This window comes from Platalea leucorodia (genome assembly GCF_965183815.1).
Source record: "Platalea leucorodia genome assembly, chromosome: 1".
Taxonomy (NCBI): domain Eukaryota; kingdom Metazoa; phylum Chordata; class Aves; order Pelecaniformes; family Threskiornithidae; genus Platalea; species Platalea leucorodia.
Genome location: NC_138823.1, coordinates 119,609,414 through 119,630,965, shown reverse-complemented (window position 1 = coordinate 119,630,965; position 21,552 = coordinate 119,609,414). Strand labels below are relative to the sequence as shown.

The window sequence follows — 21,552 nt, the reverse complement described above, 5'->3', positions numbered from 1 at the left end:
CTGTGGGGGCAGCGGAGCTCGCTGTAACTACAGTCACTCCAGAAGCTGCTCTTTCAGAGAGGTCCAGATGAAACCAGAGAGGCTGTTTGCTCCATGCAAAATAAAGGTTTAAAAGCTCAGGTGTCCTTTCTAATGTATAGCACGCGCGCGTGTGTGTGTGTGTGGTGTTTCTGATGGTTGTATCGTGGATATTGCTCTATTTCAGGAAGTCTGAATGTGGGGCAGTTGTGTCCCCCCTCCCAGTGGGGGATCACAAACAGGTGCCAGGGTTTTATGACCATCCGGGCCTTCTCAGGTTGCTAAACGGGTGGGGGAATCCCTTCCAGATCCTGCCCAGCTGGGAAGGGGATTCCTGCTGTGGAAAAGGCTGACAACCCAGCTCTGCTCTAATTATAGCATCAGAAGGAGGCAATGTTAGAGGTAGAGATGATGGAGGGTATTTACTGCCCCCCTCCTTTCTCCGGGAAGCACTTTCTGTTCTTTGCACCCAGGTTTAGCAGCTCAGGAGTACTGAAAGCTCAAGAGCTCCTGGTGCTTAAACCAAAAATGAAACAAAGAAAGAGTGAGAGAAGGTTGATTCAGTTTCTTGTATAACAATCTCCACCCTTCAAACTCCGGGATAAGCGTTCGCAGAATGAGACCCTTCAGTGAAACGCAGGCTTTGAATTTCAGGCCCAAACTTCTCCCACCATATGCAAAGACTTTGTCATCACACTGAGCCTTGTCATCACATCTGCTTGATCAAAGCGTTCCTGAACAGAAAGTGGGGGTTGCGATTACCAAGCAGGAAAAAAAAAAAAATAGTAGCTGTATGCCTTATCCAAGCCCGTGGTTGCTCTTATGGCCGCACTCACAATAGGTGCCGCCTTTGCCTGCAGAGCCAGTATTTAACACCTTTGTTTACAAAAGCTCCAGATAACCTCCTCTGCAGGAGGTGCTACAGAAAAGCAAGAGTCTCTCCTAGCTTATTCAAACAGAGCCCCGGGATTTCTGAAGAATGTACAGGAAGCCCTGTCCAGGAATTAATATTCCCACCGTCCCTTACCTATTTGTCAAAACTTAATTTTGTTTAATGGGGTTTTTAAATCCGTGCAGTCTTTTCCACAGCCCTTCTCCTCCACCCTGTGGTAGTTCGTTCCTGGACTATAAGCATTTGCACTGGCCAAACGTATCAGTGGATTTAAAAAAATGAAACAGGTACTTTACATGTAATTAATTTAGTGATTTGCTCAGCTGCTGATTCACGTGCATAACCTCAATTAACATTAATGGGAGTTATGTAGGCATGTCAAGGGCAGAATAGACCCCTAATAATCTAACATGGAATGTTATTACATTACTGCTGTAATTATATCCTGCACACACATCATTTCTACTTTGCTTCATGAACTGCTCTTCAAATGCGGTCGCTACTCATCTGTTATGCTGTATGCATTAATGCCGAGGTTACGCGAAGCGTTATCCTTCCTGCTTCATTGTTCTGCTGCCTCTCCACAGCAGATACGTGTAGCTAAATAAGTAACCAGGCAGTTGGTGTTTTGCAAAGCTACAAGTTTTGTTTTTTCAAGGTGATATTGGAAGCCAGGAACAATCATGAAAACAACAAACCTCAGCAGAACAGCATGTCATCTCTCCTTCAGCATTTTATTTTTATTTATTTTTAATTGGAATCTGAGCAAGTGTGGCTGAGACACCTTTAGGCTCACGGTCAAAGAAAGTCAGGCGTCCATGAATCATACCTCTCAAGGAGGCGTTGAAACAATTCTGCTGTTCCAGAGGTTTTTTGGTCTTTGTTAAATGCTTCCTCTTTCAGGGGGGATTGAGAGAGGGGGAGTGGTCCTCTCCTGGTGCACCAGTTGGATGTTACTGGAAACTAAAGAAATTGCGAGAAATGAACATTATCCAACTGGTACAAATAGCAGTTTTCAGGTGGTCTAGCTTAACACAGCTGGCTCAGTCTGTTCTGCCTCTTGTTCTGCCCAGTGAAGTGCACCCGCTTTCCAGTTTCGGCTGTGGGATATATTCTGCCTCTGCGTTTGTACCACCGCTCTCTGAACTGTCACATGCATTTCAGTATTTTTGTCTCGAGGCTCTCTCCTGCACTTCTGCAGAAGATAAGGCCTAATACATTCCCGAGTATGTGGGTTACTGTTCAAACCTGCGTATTTGTAGCAGCACAGTCTATCCCTGCAACTAATCGTCAGTGCCCTGTGGCCATCTTGCCGTGACAGTCGTGCCCACTGCCTGGGGTATGATACTGCCGTGGAATCAGAGGTAGGCACAGTACGCCTGCACCTTTACAGGATCACACAGCTAAGCCAAGTAGTTCAGATTAGCTTGGCAATTAAGGGATAGTGAAAAGCAGTGAATCCTTAATGCTGACGGACAACATGGCACTACTTACTTGATGAAAAGGGAAAAAAGAAGCACTTGCAAAAACTTGAACAGTGTGAAACAGCCAAAGCCCCTAAGTTAACGCACTTTTAATACGATCACCATCAGGCAGGCAGCGTGTTCCTGGCTGAAGGTACTGGCTGATACCCACATCCACCAATCGCTTATCGAGGAATTTGGTTTTACTACTTCTGTTTGTGTAGGCCCTAATGTTTGTTAAAGTGTTTCCTAAAACGGAGCTCTGTTTCCAAGGTAACAGCTACCTAACTTTATTACTAAAACTGCACTAATTCAAACAGGGATCTGAACAAACAGATTCATGTTAATTTCAAGCTCCATTAAAAACACAAGGAAAAAAAAATCAATGTTTGCCAAATGGAAAAAGAAAAGAAATCAATAAAGAATTTTTATTTTCAGCCTTTTAAGTGGGGTTTTGTAAACAACAGAGGTTAAAAAAGTAAAACTACACGAGAGCGGTACACAGCATTGTTGTAAGCTGTACTGTAAACAGGAGAACAAAAAGATTCAATGATAATTTAGGAATAATTATTAGGGCTGTAAAACCTTGAGAAATAGAGGCACAAAAGTGGAATGACCTGTCTCAAGCCATGTGCAGTCAGGTCTCCTAACATCTTGTCCAGTGCCCCTGGGCTGCGACTCAAGAGCGATGACCAAAAGCCTCAGAGAAGAGCAAAGGTGTGATTGTATCACGTCCTATATTACTCTAAATAGTGTGGGCGACAGCAGCTGTGCCACTGTTATTGCCGGGGCTCTAACATTTGCTAGCAACCAACATACAAACACTCCAGGGATCTTGGTTATGTGGTTTGATTCCTGACATATGCCAAAGGCCCTGCTGCCCCCGTTTTCCCTGCCGTCGTTACCCTTGCCGGGAGAAAGGCAGGTACGCTGGCACGTGCTACGGGCACGCTTGCAGTCTGCTGCGTGGGTGCAGCCAGCGGCATGCTGGCACGGTGGCAGCTGGGACGGTCGGGTGACACGTGCTGCTCAAAGGGGTCTTGGGGGATGGGGAATCGCTTACGGTCGAGACACCGGCGAAGCACTTGGGAGACCTGCATCCCTCTCCTCCCTCCTCTGAGCCTCTGTGCTACAGCCCCCCCCCCCCCCCCCGCCGCCCCGTAAAATGGGGGTCAGAGGTCTCGGTTTCCTGATGTAATTTTGAGGCTAAATCCATTATTATGGGCAGCTATGTGGAAGGCAGCAAGGCTTGGAGGACACCAAGTGAGCTGTTTTTGAAATCAGGCCTTTGCACGGTAGCTCAGCCATTGGCTCTTCATGCTTTACACGACATTTATCTGACACCAGAAGCCCCCATTCCTTTCCTTTCAAATGAAGACTGTCTTGGCAGGTCCATGAGTTTTGAAGCTGTTAGAAAAAGATTTTCACAAGGAGTAACAATGACTTTTCCCCTTCACTGGGGCATATCTTTTCCAGTTTTCCACTGTTAATAAATATTCTCATCTCCAAAATGTAGATGGAGGAGAGAGAGGTATAGAGAGATATTTTTTCTGAATTCTCCACACTAGTGTGTTCCCTAGACAAAATATTGTTTTGTTGTTTAAAAGATTGAAAATAAGTGACCCTAACCTTCAAGTGCCTTAAGTGCAGGTACTGAGAGTTCCTGATGGAAGTTCAAGGTCCAAGTTATTTCATTATTTTCAAGAACAGGATGTTTCATTCCTTTCTCTAAAGCATTAACTACTGACCGCTGTCAGTCTCCTTGTCAAGTGAAATTTTAGATAGGTGTGTGATAGTAGATTTTACCTTCCCGACTAGAAAACAGTGAAGGTAACGTCACATGTGTGGGGAGAGCTCTACTGTGTGAATAGCACATGATCTAACTCAATGGGGCTCTCCAAAAAAAGGAGGTAGGGCACAGAGTATGTAGCCAGTGCTTAGACCCCAAGCATCTAGTTTTTAGTCTTTACCTTCTTGGTACCTGTAAAGAAAAAATCTGAGATTGAGAAGATGAAAGGCAAAATCTGTTGGGCGTGCACCAATAAGGTCTATCTGGTAAAGAAACAGTGCAAATGGGACAAAACCAATCTATGGCACAATGCAGTAGTTTATTTGTAGTTATACTCCTAAGGATTGCAGTGCCTTTCAGAACACAGTAAAAGACATCGCCAAGTAAAACCTGAGTGCAGCAATCCTTTGAAAGAAGGGACTGATGACCACAGAAGTCTCTGGCAACGTTGGAGATGATTTTTGTCAGGACAGCTGGTTTCTCCTCTCATTAGTCTTTTGGAGAGGCACCCTCTATTAAAACGGCACGATACCCCTTTTCCTCCCTTCCTCTCCCCCTTCTCTAGCCACCTCACTAGTATTACATTGTTTGCCCTGTATTCTAAATGGCATTTACTTTAAATCTTCTTTGATTCAGTTACTTCACCTTGGCATCCCATCAGCTGGCAAACACAAGTAATGAAGTGAAGGGAACATAGTTAAGTTGATATCTTAAATGCACACAAATCCCACATGCTGTGGCAACAACAAGATGAATAACAAACACACTGCATGAAAATCCTCTTAAGTTCCTTTTTTTCAATTCCAGCCTTGCATACAACAGGAGGAACATCTTAAAAAATAATCCCGTAATATTCCCGAACTAACAGCCTTGGCATGAGGCACAGGATGGTCGTCTTATGCTTCTCTGCATATCTCAGACAATCACAGCTGCTGCTAGTAAATTAATGGTGGCAAGGGGGTTGGGAGAGGGAGAACGAGGAGAAAAAAAGGAAGTGGAAAGCCTCGTAGGTGGCCTTGTCTCCACCAAAACTAAATATTTTCATTGGAGCTTTTTCCATTCAACAATTGGCAGCTTTATCCAGAGGCCTTAAACAGACAGAAAAATTCTTACTGTTGTAAGAATGACTGCTAATGGGATGCAGCACTACCTGCTAAAGTATGTGAATGAATATCTATTTAATAATAGAATTGTTTTCTCCTAAGGTGCCTTTCTTCTTTCTTTTCTTTTAAATTCTTGCCTGCTGGGTCTGCCCGCTTCCCTTTGCCCTAGAAATTAAACCTTGGTACTTCCTTTTTGCAAGATTTATGCTAGAAATGTTGGCTGATATTTCATTGTCAGTCAGGGTGTGATTCTGCTGTGACATTTCCAGCTAGATTTTTATGGCAGCTGCAGTTAAACCAACATCAAGCATAAAAACAAGCATTTTTTTTTCCCTGGCAGAGTTCATTTACATCAGTGAACCAGACTAAAAGGTGCACTACCCAAAGCACTTTTGGCTGGTATTATTTACATCTGCCCTAGAGGGCTTTGCTAGGATGGATGTAGCCGGACTGCCAGTAGCTGAAATGGTGTGTGGGTGTGTGGGTGTGTGTGTCTGTGCATGTGTGCATGGTGGGTAGTTGAAGTGCAGAGTGAATGGTGAAAGAAAAAAAAGAGTTCTAATATGCAATCTGTTGTTCTGGTGCTTGGGTAAAAAAAAAAAAACAAACAAACCAAAGTGCTGAAGTTTGAAGAGAAATTATCAGGGCATCCTGACACGTTGAAGACCGGCTGACTCACACTGTCTGTTGGATTCAGTGGAGGTGGCTGAAGAGGTTGCTGACTTCTGCCTGCCCACCTCACTTCAGCCAGAGCTTATTGCTGTCAGAAGCAGGCCATGATAGAACAACTGACCTGGTTGTTCCTCAGCTGTGCCAGGTAACAACCTACCATATTAATTTGATTGAAAGCAATTGTTCCCAACAAAGGTTTTATTTGTAACAAACAGTCCTGTAAAAGAACTGATTTTCATTGTCAAACTTCCAGCCTGCTCTGGACTTTTCCAAATGGATTAGAAGGGTGGACAGAGCATGCAGGAAGAGTACTATTAAGCTAGAAAGTGATTTGATAGCCACAGTCAGTACTTTAATCAGCGAGGACAGTTATCCTTGGGGCTGAAATCCATAGTGCTAATAATCAATGGCCAATGGCTCTTTTCTTCACCTCCCTCCCGCCTTAATGAAAACAGAGCCCACAAAATCAGTGGTGAAGGGACATATATAGGAGGAAAGGAGAAAAAAACATAAGGACATGCCAGGCAGGTCCTGTGGTGGTGGGAGGGAGGGATCCTGGCCAAGCAGGGGGAGAACAGTGGGAATGGAGGCATGCAGGGCCCCAGCATGCAGGAGGCTAGGAAGACCCTGAGCAAGGAGGGTATGGGAACCTGCAATCAGTGGGCTCCCATAGTTACGAACCCGTAATCTCAGCCTGTGGAGTAGAGTGGAAGTCCCTCATTTACTCACTTCTTAAACTTATATTTCCCCCTTCTCAGAAGGGGTCAGAAGTGGTGCTAGCAGTTCAGGACCATCCAGCTGCAATGCCTTTTCCACTGGAAACTTCTCCCAGTTTCTTGGGAACGTCCTCTGTCTCTCTTTTCCCTCTCTGGGACATAGTCTTTGCATTGTTAAATATTGATGCATTCTCATTCTGCAAGGTTCTCTGCCACTTGAATTTCTTTGGCCTTATATGTTGTTCTCTCTTCAGTGCTTGCTTTCAACCTCTTCGGACCCAGGGGGAGAGCGGCAGTAGGGGGAGACTGATGTAAATTAACCATCTAGTGTAAATCAGTATAACTCCACTGACTACAGTGAAGCTGCACTGAATTACTGTAGCTGGGAACCTGCTTTGTCGTGTCTCCCTCTTCTGTGTGTTTTATATTGCCTGTTTTGAAAAAAAAAAAAAACAACAACACAACAGAAAAACACCCTGCCAAAACTCCAGTTCTTTCTGTTTTGCTCTCCTAAGAGGTGCAGCTGTATGCTAATAGTCTGCTTCTCTAGCGGGAAATAGAAAGGGCTATAGCATGCTTTGATAAGCCAGGAAGCAGACTCTGACGCTAGTGTGCAAGGAGAGAAACATACGGAGCTTTTTTCCTCCTCTTCTCTCCCTTGCATCAATTTCACACTCTTTTAGTTCTGTTGACCTCCATGGAGTCCCTTCTAATTTACGGCGCCATAAACAAAATTGGAACGATGCCCTCTGAAATGTGCAGAATTGTTTTCAGCTCACACCGAAGAACACGGCGTGTTCCAGGGATTTGCAAAGGCATCTCTCTACTTGGTGAGTTTCTTGCATTACACACCTTCTCCCGTGCTTCTGCTGCTCTTACTGGTGTGTTTTATTTGGATGCATAAGAGAGATGCAGACAGCAATGCAATCACATGGCCTGCTGCTTTGGAAGAATCTGAAGGACTTGGTTTCTGCTGTATTTTCTTCTAGACAAACAGTTGGAAGTTGCATGGTCGTGGCTGGAGCAACAGTCAAGCCCTCGACTATGCCAATACCCTGAGGGTGGGTTTGGAGTTACCGTTCTGCTGATTAATTTCATGCCATGGGTGGACTGGAAGCACTTTACTTTGCCCTGTGCCTCCCTGTGCCTCAGTACATGTCCAAGGTGTGCCGTTAATCAGCCTGACTATATGGGCTGTTCCATCTTATTGCTTAATTAAGACTCATCAGTAATTTACTTGAGATTAATACCTATTTAGATGGAGCTGAAGTTTCATCTGTTTGGGGGATGAGTTATTGAACTGCATTATGTGAAGTAAATCAATAAAATATTACTGGAAATGAGAATGACTCTCCCTTGCACTTCAGTGGTTTCACCAAGCTCACAGACAAAACTCACTTAAGGGAGGCGTTCACGTTTACAGTCAGCTTCCCATCTTCCAGCTAGATGTGATGTCTATTAATATCTCCGATCACCTTGCTCTCATTACCTGAATCATATTGTAAAGTCAAGACCTGAAGGAGTGCTGCTAAGAATAAGACGTGCTTTTAATCAGTTACAGGGTAGTGGCACTGTTACAATATGACCCAGAGCCCAGTCTTTCCAGGGGTTACTACAAAACCAACACCCTCAAACTGGTCTCAAGCTGCTGTTAAAGGAGTGCTTTGTATCACCCACCATATATACGCATTATGCATCATGAGCAACAGCAGAGAGGTCATCAGTAGGTGATGTCAGAACATGTAGCATAATTGCAGGGTTTTGTTAAGCTTATACAACTTGTTTACCAAATGCAAATAGCTTTCACTTAATATCATGTCTTAATTCTGTTCCAGTGCTGAGGAAGATTTTCCCCTGGCCACATCGCCTGCCTGTGGTGACTTCCCTTGAATGGGGCTCTCTGAGCAGGACACCTTTCTCACCAGGGGCACCCTGCCAGGAAAATTCCAGGTAGTCTTGAAAAACAGAGCTAGCCTTTCTGCCTTTTCTTCCTCTCCTAAGCTTGACCTTCTGGGACGGATCTGACATATGCCCTCTCTCTACAAAGATGTATAGTTTTACCTTGGCGGATGGCTGGTTACTTTCCACCCTTAGTTTTCCTGCTCTTCACCCAGCCCCATCCCAAATTAGAAGTGGAGAGTCTTTGTCCTTTTGTCCATTTCTGTGAAAAAATATTTACTTCTGATACCATTTGATTAACAACCTGCCACAGAAGAGGGCTTCCAAGAAACTGGAACCTTATTTTCTTTGTAATAATTGTTCCTGTCTTTGTAATAATCTTTTCTAACACGTGACCAGAGTCAGGCTGCAGAGACTTAAAAGAGTCTGACATTCACTGACTCAAGTGGCTGCTGTAGCAACTGCTAGGAGAGGGGGAAATGCTAATGTTGAGTGAGGGATGGACTTCAGTTCAGAGGTGTTTGCTGAGATGGCAAAGTTCATCTCTACCCTGGAGCTTCTGTTGGTTTGAAAAAAACCCATCCCCTTCTAAAGTTTTGGCGAAAGAAGAGGGCTTTTCTCTTACTTGTGCGTAATTCAGAAGAGGCTTTTGCCTGACCTTAAAGCAAGGGACAACCTTCACCTCTTACCAGCTTCTCCCCCTGTCCCTCTTTTTCTTCATTGCTTCTTTTAGCTTCACTGCCGTTGTCACTGATAAGCCTCCTGGATGCTTGTACTGCAAGGAAGAGTTCATGCAGCTAAGAAATGAGGTGCTCTCTCAGCAGCAGGTGCTGTTTAAAGCAGGGGTTAATGTGCTCTTCTGGCCTCAGACGAACCCAGTTTCAGAGCACCCCCATGCCCCAGCTGTCCTTTTCCACCCTGCTAAACATTATCCCTGCTTTGTATCTGCCAGCATAACTGCAGGTTGGAGGTGCTCCCTAACCCAATTCTGTCACAGTAATCTGGGTCAGCCTCAACACTTCCAGTACTACGTTTATTTTTGTAGCTCTCATCACTTCAACAGTTGGGTTAGAGAGCCCTTTCATGTGCAATTATGCTTACAAAATTGAGGGGGAAGTGAGCTCCAGAGGGGGCTGAGCAGAGCAGCACAGGGGTGCCGGTGGCCAGGACAGCAGACTGACCATTCCCCGAAGCACACAATAAACAAACCCGGGGAGGGACAGCCCACATGATTTTTTTTGGCATCTTGAGACTTTTTTCCTCTTCTGGTAACGAGAGTAGGTGGGAAGTTTACAGATCCAGAATTTCATTCCCAAGTTCATGATGTGCTTGCATGTTAACAAAGGGTAGGTTCCTTAGCTAAACTCTTTCCACCTTGGCATGGCTCTTCTTCTCTAGCTGAAGTTACTGATTTGGGACTCGGCCTTGCAATGAGCCTCGTAGGTTGCAGGTATCAAGCTACAAAAGATTTCCTGAAAAAAAGGGGCCTCATGTTTTCTCAGGTATGCCTTCAGGTTGGCAGAAAACATGCATGGGCATCACAACAGTGCAAAAGCTGATGAGCTCAACCTCCATGGAGACAGCACAGTAGCAGATGGATTTCCTGAAGAATGTAATCATTGGCAAATGCTAGGATTTTTTATCTAATATCAAACAGGAGAAAGCTACAAAGTATGGAGCTGAACTTCCCTGAAGTTTAGTAGAGGAGCAGGGAGGAACTGTTCCTATCACAGGTTTTGGTCCGTCTCCTCTTTCGGTATTTAACTGTTGGCAAAAGGCACCAGTGAAGGAAAGAAAAGAAATCATCTGGGCACTTTGTTTTATTATTAGCTAAGTTTGATATTTTGCTAGCTGCTCTTCTTCTAACCTTTCCTGCCTCTGTTTCCATCCTTCATTTCACTGAGATTATTCTATATGCGAGAGCTGTTTCTCTACACAAAAAGCCAACTACAAAATCTTTAGACATTTGCCCCTGGAAAAGAAGTACACTGTAAATAATAAACAGGAGTAAGAGCCTCATGAGGATCTGAGTCCAAGCAGATGTCACTAACTTGGAACCGAATATAATACCTCTAATACCTCTGAAAACAAACCAGCCCTGCCAGTCCCAGCCCCTGTCACCTCTTCAGTAATATCTGATCATTGGAGCAGGCTTGGCAATTCAGGGAAAGCTGTCCTTTGCCCTATGAGAAACCGGCATACAGGAGAGTATGCGCTGCCAACTCAGTGTCGAACAGTTATGACACCGGAGTCGCTAACCATTTTACACACAGTTGGAAGCAGCTTTTACATGACTTCCACCTCCTCAGGCTTTTCGACCTCTCTCTTCAGCCTCTCCCTTTATTGAACATAATGAAAATGTCAAGACTGTTCTTAGACCCACTTGCCTGGGCATGTTCACCTCCTGAGTGAAAATGGGTTTGTGGCTGTGGGTGCAATATACGTTTATTGAACTATCTCCATAGATACCAGTGGTCGCTTTTTCAATTCAGCCTTAACTAACTCCACGTAGCGGTGGAAATGAAGCAGCCAGTGTAAATAAATAGATGTTTTGTGCCTGCGGTTTAGATCACTTAAGCTGTCTTTTACAGCTGAGGTAGAGAGTTAGGAACTGACTGCGGCAGAAAGCCTTACCAGCTGCTTGCACCACAGTACACGGCCAGCTCCAGAGTAAGGATAGCCACAGAGGACAGTGCCCAAGTCGTTATGTGAGTTTAGATTCACACTTCGGTTTATAGCAGTGTAATTTTGCTGTAGAGCCAAGCTTTTAAATATTAAAGTGAATTTATTCCCAGATTTATATCTGTATTTAATATGCACGCATTCATGTATTTATACCCTATGAGGTGATCATATACCCATGTGGTAAGCTGCCAAAGCAGGTGCTAAATTGTACTTAATCTAACTTTCACCTTTGATCACCTCAGCCTTTGGTCTTGGTTGCTTAAGACGACTTTTCCTTAAGAATAACGTCTTGGTTGCGAATTCCCCTGGGATTACGTAGCTGGAAATCTCTACTCCAATTAGAACAAATTTATCTATTTGTAAATGAGAAAGTATATCTGAGATTTTGTACCTCAGCCAATTTACTTTAGGCATCTCCACATTGACCAACAGCAAAAATTTCCTTTTCAAATACAAAATCCTGCTACCACTCAAAAATCAACCGACCAATCAATCAATTAGTTTGCTGGCTGTTTTTTGTACACTATTCAGTTCCTCAAACAGTGGCAGTTGTAAGAAACAAGTATCTATATATATCATTATGAGTGCTTGAAAGGAAGGCTTTCTGCTACTGGATAGCTGAGAAATCCTTCTTTCCAGAGGAATACAGCATGTGTTTCCAACCATGGCAGATTGGAAATACAAGATTTTAAAATCATGACACTGACTGACAGGACTGCTGTTTTAGGGAGTTGCTTAGGCATTTTAAAATGCACTATTTATATTTATTTTCCCTTCTAGGTCTCTGCTAAGGCAAATTAGCAGTATAGGTAGAGGGATTAAGAAAGCAGACATTAATAAAAGTCTCGGAGTTAGGATTTGTGTCTGTAAATCCTTTGGCATAAACAAGAGGCAGTGAGTGGTGTGGCACAGTAAAAATCCAAGCGTCAGTCATGCCAGGGTGACTAATATAACTCACTTGTGGCCTCATTAATCATGAGTGGAGCAGGCATCCCAAATTCATGTCAATAACAGCTTTATGCCACCCCAGCAAATAAGGAATCCTCTATAGATATCCTCAGGTAGAGTGAGAAACCCTGGTCCTTCGCTGGTGTAAACCACCTGAGCTCTGCTGAAGAGTGACGAGCGATGCCCATTTTTCTTAGCTGAGCATCTGACCCACATTTACTATTCATTATTACCGTGTTATTTTTTGGGAGTCAGCAGAGTTCTTGCAGCTCTGAAAAAAGTGTTTGCCTTGTAATCTCACCAGGCTGGGAATGTCTTCAAATACTCTTTGGGAACTTTATAAAAAATGCAGCCTCTGCCCCAGTGATAGAAAATAAATTGAAGATTTTTTTTTTTCCCCGGGTGAAACTGATACCATCTTTGGACACTGGTGATCCCTGAGTAAGGGGCTCACACAAGTAATCCTAAGAAGCACGTTTGGTTAGATTGCGAAAGTGTGGTAATTAAAAAAGAAAATTAGGTAAATATTCTTCTAGACTACTTTAAAAGGTCTTTGCTTCCCCTTCTTCCAAGTTGTGCATATGAAAGATTTTGCTGCCCTCTCCCTGCCTCTGCACCTCTATAGTAATACTCATTTGGGATAAGGAAGAAGCGTTGCTGTCAAACTGCTCACTCTAACCTCATTTCCCAGCCTGTGGGGTTTTCCTTTGTGAGAGTGACATCGAGAGTGCTGCTGATGTGATGGTATACTTCGCTCTGATAGCTGAGAAGCGGGCTGCAAGCACTTTCGCAGCCAGTTGGAAGCAGCGTAAGAGTGGCTGTGCAGTCTGCCTGAGGAGAGGGCTGATCTGGTTGAAAAGCCATCGCTGTTTTTTTGGTAGGGGTAGAGTCCAGGTGGATCAGCTCCTTCTTCCAGGTGACCTCGCTGCCACACGTGCTAGCGGAAGGGAGGCAACACAGACACTGGGCTAAGGGCAGGACCCTCCACCTCTTTTGGTGGCTGTCTGCATGTAGGCCAGCTTAGTCTAAGAGCCAAAACACACTGCGAGGAGAAAGCTGTCATAAAGATTCGACAAAATTTGGTCAATGCTTTGACTAAAGGCTGAAGAACGTGACAGCATGGTGCTTCTTAGACCTCTGAAAGTCCTGCTGGCATAGCAGTGGGTTGGACCATCCTACATGTGGGTAAAAAAAAAAAACTCAACCCACAAGCAGAGGAAAGGCTCTTTCATGTCTCATTATCCTGCAGCAAAAATGGGCAAGAAAATCCATTTATGTCCTGCATCTCCTGTAAGTATATCTCTATATATTTGCTTCAAAATTCAAATTTTCATAAAAAAGCTCATCATCGGGGGGTGTTGGTCAGGAGTCCTCCTGCTTGCTGCCCAAGACCTCCATGTTGCGCTTGAAGAGCAGTCTGCCTTTCCAACTCATCCGTGCTCAGCCCGCTCCCCAGCCCCAGACGTGAGCCGCAGTTCAGGTCTGCCGGGCTGGAGCCGGGCGGGATGCCTGCGGGCTCGCGTCAGCCTCCCGGGGCTGTGTCCACCATGCCTGCGGCAGCAGCCGCAGCGTTGCATCTGGATGAAACATGAGTTTCAGATTTCGTGGGGCGTTCTTGGGCCCAAGATAAAATGGCATGGCTGACGTTTTCTTTCAACACGGACTGCCGCGCAGGGTGACGAAAGCGCAGCTGATGGGCCACGTGTGGCTCCCGAGCACGTCTGGTGCCGCTCCATGCTGTGCTCGGTGAAAACCTCCAGTGAGGCTGAAGCGCGGCAGCCAGATGTGCCCTCGCCTCCTCCCCTCTGCTCCGCACTGCACCACGGGGCAGGAGGGAGGGCCGAAAGCAGCAGAGGAGACAGCGCCAAGCACCCCGATTCTCCTCCCTGCTGGAAAAAAGGAGCTTCCTAAAGGTAGCAAACTGGTGTTTCAATATTCCTCCCAAATCCCAGCACATTTAAGGTGCTCTCAGGATGGTTAAGTATCCAGTTGATGATATTTGAATGCCTGTGGTTGGAAAGGTCAGATGTTTTCAGCTGAAGCTGATAGGCTGATCATACGGATGAGTGGAGACTGAGCAAAGAAAGACCTGGACCGAAAGAGCGTTCTAGGTGTTTAGTGAGGAGGTAAAGGTCGTTCCCTCTCCCTAGGGCAGAGGAGATCATGGATGTGATTACCAGTGGTGGATGCGTGGCAGCGTGTACGCCCAGTTTGGGCAGGCTGGCACGCTGCAAAGTTGAAGAGGGTAAGTCTGCTAGAGAGCCTGCTGGTTGCATCCGAGGATGTGCAAGCGGCCAGCAAGGTGCCTGCTGGAGCAGTCACCCATGCACCTACATGACGTGGAAGAGGTATCACTTTGCTTTGTGTGTGCACACCTCCATCTGAAAGTAAAAGCCAAGAGAAAAAAAAATAGAAAGAAAAAAAGGAAACCAGAAAGTGTTATGAAGTTTCTGGTTAGTGTGGCCCTGTGCTGAATTTAAAACCATGGTGAAATATTCATTATTTGTGGGCAGTAATAGTTATATCATGCATTAACAGGGAACAGAGGAAAAAAGGTAATCTTGAACACCATCGAAAACAGACTGACATCCCTACTGGTGTTGTCTGTGGGTCCTGCTCTTGGTCCACGGAGGCTGCAATGATTCCCATGGAGCTGTACCGAGTCCTTTGGAGCCAGGCCAATTCATACCAAGTTTTTCATACCGCTCATCTAACTTGCAGATCTAAGGCTTCATTTGTAATGAACCCACCTCATCAATGGCAGCGTATCAATGGTGGTGGTTGTTCTTTTGGCTCCGATGGCAAAGACTGCTTTGCTACCGGGGAACCTCACGGGGAGTTGCTCACACTCGCTTGCACACCCTGGGCTGACCCAGGGCAGACCCACTTCACACCTCTGAAGTTACAGCAGATGCTCCTTGCTCTGGAGTTCATTCATGCTTTGCAAAATGGCCATATCCAGGCTCTAGACTTTTGGTGCAATTATTGCAATTCCAAAGTATAACTCCATCTTGGTGGTTGATGTGGTTCTTCCCCATGCCTCATAGGTGGGGAGACGGGGAGAAAGAGGAGAAACACATGACAGGCTCTTCTGTTTTGGGCCGTATCATGAATTAACATCGAGGCAGGTTCCTGGTGATGGACCCCCAGCCATCGAGGGCTGAGCTAAATGACTGCCCCTCCACTCTACATCAGCCCTCTGCCCCGACAGTGGGCTGAACATCCTCAATTAAGGAGCACTGACACAGTGGTAACTGGCAGATCTCATCAGGCTGGTGAAAAGAGAGCTCTCCTTGGCAGCAATTATCACCTGGGGTGGGGAGGAAGGGAAAAAAAAAACCAAACCAAACCTGGAGGCAGGGAATTAGAGTAAGCGCTGATGAGTTGGCAGATGCTGCCGGATCAATGGCCGTATCGTGGCAGGGAAAGCAGCGACAGCCCTCTCAGAGCCATCAGTCACTGTTGTTTTGGGTAAATGCCAGCAAACGGAGTGAGAGGAGAGATGGGGGGAGGGAGGCACCAACCTGCTGGGCCACTTTTAATTACTTCAGGTCACATCAGACAGAGAACTGCCCACCGTGACAGATCAGTCCCGCTCAGAGGGCTTGCACGCAACCCAGGGTAGCAATCAGGACTTATGTTCATGCAGCCCCTTTTATCCAGAAAAAAAAACCCCACAACTCAAAGCGCCGCCACAGCCAAGCGACAGGCAGAAGCATATTGTGCACATCTATGCATCCCCGTGCCACGCGGGGCTCCCCTGGGCTGGAGCGGCGAGGGGCATCTGTCTAACAGCGCGCGCAGCGGCACTACACAACTTTCCGGGCAAGAGGGAAGGTAGGGGAGGCTCAGCGGTGCGATGGCTTCCCTGGACGGGAGCCAGAGCATTAGCACATCTGAGGTAGGGCTCATGTGTCTCCACATGGCTTGAGCTGTTTGCCACAGCCTCTGGAAAGGGATCTCACCATTGCCTCACTACTTTTCTCTTTAGCTATTGCCCTCTTCGAAGTCTTCAGTGGGGCTTGTGGCAGCAAGTTCCTCTCCCACAAGTGCTCTGCAAAGCTTAATTTTATGTGGTTTTTTTGCACCAGCAGCAAGGTGCTGTCAGAGGAATGGTCACAGCCTTTCTGTACTTTGCTGCCACAACAAATTCCTTAGAAGTTCTCTAAAAAAAAAAAAAAAAGGAAAGAAACATCGCCACCGTATAAACGTTTTTATGGCTGAATTCATCACTGCCATATATGAAGCTCATATATGAGCCTAGCTTTCGTCACACACAGCAATCTCCTATTGACTTCACCGGGAGCTGCATTTGCATTCAGGTTGCAAGGTCAGGTTGTTAATTATGCAAACTCACCTCGTCCTCCTGAGCTCAGCACAAATTCAAATGGACATGCCCTGATGAAAATACGTCCTGCATTGCCCTGCTATAGATTTCAAAATACTAGTTTCCCCAGTGGAAACAGCATTTGGTGTTTCTAGAAGACTCTGATGGTGTGTGCCTCCTCTTACTTTCTTCTCAGCGACGGTCCTGGTGTAAGGGTTCCTGTCCCTGCCTCTGTGCTTCTCCCTCAGCAGAGCCGATCTGATTGCTTGTGGCGCTGGGATTTTGACTCTATCAATGAGCCGATTCAGGTTTAAATAATAAATCAGGCAGGGTTGGTTTTACAGTGCAAACAATTTTACCCAGAGATGAAGCAGGGATGCAAAACAGCAGAGAGAAGAGGCGTAAAAATGATTTAAACTGAAATTTGCCATCATAGTGTTAAATTGCAGTGGGAGTCAAAATTAAACTGCTCATCAGCCAAGCCAACGCAGACTAGGAGAATTAGGCGTTGTTTCTGTTTCAAATCAAATGCGTGTGTAGTCCAGGGGTGCCACTTTAGCTTATATAAAGGAGAAGCCTTCATTATAAATCTGAGAGGCCACTTTAATGAGCTGGTTAATCTGACGTAGTGCAACTGATTGTCGTGAATTTGGCACAGGCGCTGCCGTGCTGCCTGGGGGACCAGATCCGGCAGCGTGCTGTACCCCGCCACGGCACCCACACGCCCCTGGGTGCCGGCGTCTTGTGTGGGTGCCTGCCCCACAGTTGCTGCAAGGATGCCTGGATGGGGGGGGCGGGTCTCACTTGCCCCGTGTTTTTCTCTGCTCTCTCCATTCTCCACATTTTCTCCAGCTGGCTGACTCCGGCTAACAGCTTTGGATAGAGGGGTTTCAGGAGTGGGCAGCTTATTCCTGAAACACAGCAGCTCTAAATTACTAGCAACGAGATGTTCTTTCACCTGAGTCATGGGTTTTTCCTCGTATGATATTCATGACAGTGTCTTCTTATGCTACCCTGTCATTTAGGAGGACAGTCTTTTTGCTATAAACACACTGCTTCCCTCTTCCCCCAAACACCTTTTAACTCCAACAAGGTTAAAGCACAGCATTCATATTCTTAGTCTGTCAGGCTGGTGCAAACAGAGCGATATAAAAAAAAGAAATTTTAGTGCCACCCTAGACTTTCCATGTAATTTCAGGAAGGTTATTGTAACAGTAGAGCTGATCAAATACTTTCTACTAAAGGTTGTTTTCAAATATTCGTTGCTATTCCAAATGATGACTCTACTCAACAAAAACTCATACTTTGTTTACTTATTTGTTTGCTATTTGAACGTCAACCTAAAGGGATTTCTCTTGCACAAATGTTAGAGGAATGGCTGTTTTTTGTACTAATGGTCCTGTTCACCTGCAAGCAAAAGTGTTTGAGGAGAGGCAAGAAACACATGTTCCTCATTGTTTGCTAACTGCTCTTCTTCATCTGTTATTGCTATTACTGCTATCGCTACGGAGTCAGAAGGTTTTGGATAGGGTATGGTCACTGCACGTGTGACCTGGGTCAGAGCCATTCTGACCTGCCGAGTTAGGTGATGCTCTGAATCGGGACCTATAAGACCTTATACAACCGTACGGGAGAATGGTCCGCTGTGAAGATCTCCCAGGTGAGAACTCACCTGCTTTTACAAGTTCCAGCATCAGACCAGGGAAGAGACTCGATATCATTTGGTGGGAAGAATACTCATTAGGGGAAGAAGAGCATGTACAAACAATCACAGATACAAAGGTTAAAATCAAATTGATAAGTCGCAATCAGGAAAAAAATCCCTTATAAATCAGCAATTAGTATAAGCAGCGCTGGGGGTAAAAGAGGCTTGGAGGAGAAGGGGAGATGGTATATTGAGGGAGAAGGTTGGTGGATGGGAGAACACTCAGAAGGGGATTGGAGACTTTCCAGTGGAATACAAATATTTTTCACTTGTGGGCTGAAGATTCACATAGGTACTGAAATCTGCAGGGTGGTCATTGGTTGTTGTCCCGGTTTCTGGTGGTAAATTTATGCCACCAAAAACCCCAAAACATTTGTCCTCCTCCTTTCACACAGTCTCTGCCACATTCAGATAAGGAGGCAGGACAGACTTCATATTTTTCTCCTCTGTCGTCTCTTCTGTTCACTCCAAGTGTCTGCCCAGGTTGGGGCAAAGCTGGATTTCCAAGAAGGATGTGCATCTTGCTCCCTGCCGGGCGTGAGACAGGCATTTCTAGTCTCTGTGCTCTGGGCTGCCAGAGCAGTAATAGTTTTTCCAGGAGTGCTAAATTCTTTCCAAAACTATTTAAAACAAACAAGCAAACAATTTCTTTTTGCTAAGGACTTACTGTATTACACAGGCTCAGTGGCAACTTTTTAATGACAAATATTTCCTAAGGTTTCTGTTCATGCTTGGACACAGTGATTGTATACAGAAGCTGCATTATGCATACATTGGACCAAGCATAACAGCACCTGCTGCTGCTCCTGCTGCTACTAAAGAGAGAGCAACTAATCTCTTTAATTATTGGAGAAGAATTAAGGCTTTGATTTGTCTTATTGCAGAAACATAGGTATTTCCCCCCTGCAGGTTGGGGAGGAGATGCTCTTTGCCTTCCTGTTCTGCTGCAAGAGGGGCTTAAGCCGTTGGGTTGGTGGCCACCGCCGGCAGCACCTGAAGGAAGAGCAGGGCTGTATGCATACCCACCCTTCCATTATCCATACGGGAGTTGGCACACGTGGGTTTTATCTCACACTGGCAGCACTACATGCAAGGCAGAGGGGCCGGTTTGCTCCCTGGAGCTGTCGTAGAAGTGATTCCCTCAGGTCCCATGCGTGGCAGAGAGGGGCAGGCTGAGGGCAGGGTTAGGCTCTCCCTGGGAGCAAGGCGAATGCAAATGGCAGCGGGATTGTCTGGGCGCTGCTGGAGCCCGCTTGCCTGCAGGCGTGCTGCACGTTCTGGGCGCGCCGGGGAACCGCAGGACCGCCGGCGCATCGGCTGTCTCCAGCGAAGAGATGGGCTTGTCATCAAGCCAGCACATCTGCTTCTTTTGCCTGGGAGAAAGAGGTGGTGAATCGGGAGTAGAAAATAATCACGGGGTAATTGTCTTCTTGATGAGGATTTTGTAGCATGTTATTAGGAGGCCCTTGCTGGCCACATGCTGCAAAAGGCAAAGGGAGTCGCAGGAGCTCTTGCAGGACAAGGAAGGGTCTGTTGCCAGTCCCCCTCAGTTAAAGCTGGACCGGGCTGGGCTGTAGTGGTCTTCTGTCAAACACTACCGACATTTGGTGAGCCTCCTTTTCTAAACTCCCCTCCCAGTCCCCTTTTTATCCCCCTTCCAGACCCTTGCCTCCTTGTCAATGTTAAAGCAAGAGGAGTGCTGCCATGGAAAAGAGCAAAAAAGATCCTTTCCATCCTTTCAGCTCCCTGCTGCCCTCCCCTCTCTCCCTCCCTCCCTCCCCACAAAGGCGCCGTAAGTATTCCTCTGTACCACAAAAAGGACCTGCCAAAGGGTCTAGGACAGAAAGGGTTAAACTCAGACGAGCAGTAGCTCCAACACAGTTAATCCATATAAAGCTCATGGATTTCTCTGCAGTGATCTTTGTGGTTGTCATTTGCATTTTTTTCCTTTTGTGAAATCTTTTCTTCTTTCCTTTTACACTCGTATGCATGCAGAAATTAGCATATTGTACCGAGAGTGGGAGATGTAAGAAGCCGACCCCCTGCTGTTCAGCGGATTGTGCAATCTGCAGGCGGCATCAATTTTTCAGCAGTTTTCTCATTTCTCATTACAGTCAGGGCACTGCACAGCTCCTGATTCAACACAATCCCTAGTGGTCCTACAGACAAGCATATGGGCTGTCGAATATCCGTACTGCTACTTTCATAGCATTAATATCCTTGTTTATGCTTCCACTGTAATTAATCCTGGTATTAATATAGTTTGGGTTTAGCTTTACTAATTATGTATGGGCTAGCAGGGTAATTATGTCAGCAGACTCTGGCGCTGATACTTGACAGCAGTTTACTAACCTTAGGAGCGGCACATAAACACTTTGGCCGATCCTGCCTTGGAAACAAGGAAGGCGAAGAGACGAGGAGGAGGGTGGATATGGCGTATCGATGTCTGATAACTATAAATAGTGTTTGTAAAATAAGGAAATTTCACAAGCACAATAAAGTTGTCCTCGGGTATCAAACTCTGTGGTTGTCATAGTGATGTGTGCATTATTAAGAGGGTGTTGTTCACTCTGGCATCTAATCTTATAATGAGGACGGCTCATTATCGGCCCGACGAGACTCCCTTTCCCCACTGACCATATTGCAGATTGGCGGGTGCTTGGGGCTGAGGGGAACTTTTCCCTGTGCTCCTTCCCTGCCCTCCATCCCACCCCACCCTGAATACCCTCGGCAAGCCCTTGGTGTGGCGTACCGCGGCGCAGGGCTAATGGACGACCAGCGCTAGACAAGCCATTTCCCAATTTTCCTCTGGTTTTGAGCATGCCTGTGACTTTAATGGGTACAAAAAATTATGCTCTGGTCACTTTAGTCTCTTTGGCTGTCCCTGGCCCTCGTGTTCATTAACATTGCAGATTGGGGAGTTTAAAACGAGCTGTTGGTTTGCTTTTATTTCTGCACCTGTTTCTGCCGCCTGACCGTTCCCAGCAAATATCCTTCGTGGGGTCAATGATGCCCCTTCACGCCAGGCGCATGGCTTAATGGAACTTCCTTTGCTTATCATTAGCCACTTTGCATTTTTATAGAGCGCTATTAACCGGGATGCAGGCTCGCTTTTAATTCCCTTCTGAGGTTTGTACACAGCGGTCGTATCCCTCCCCCACTCCCCAAACAATCCAATTATCACAGTTTGTCACACAGGCGCGGGTGACCCACACGCCACCTGCTCCGCTGGCGGGCCCGATCCTTCGGGATGGCAGCCAGGCACGGGAGTTCGAGTTTTGCCTCAGCAGGACCCTTTAAATGGCTTTAAAAAACATATATCTGCTTTTGTCGGC

The 21,552-nt window shown here is 46.0% G+C and overlaps 1 protein-coding gene across 1 annotated transcript in view; it reads left to right on the top strand.

The window, feature by feature from the left end:
* The window catches only part of KIAA1143, a 59,668-nt gene that overhangs the window by 24,086 nt on the left and 14,030 nt on the right, over positions 1-21,552 (top strand). The window contains exon 3 of the transcript XR_014229169.1: positions 8,489-8,603. The gene's annotated coding sequence lies outside the window, so the exon portion shown is untranslated. The remainder of the gene's footprint in view (positions 1-8,488; positions 8,604-21,552) is intronic.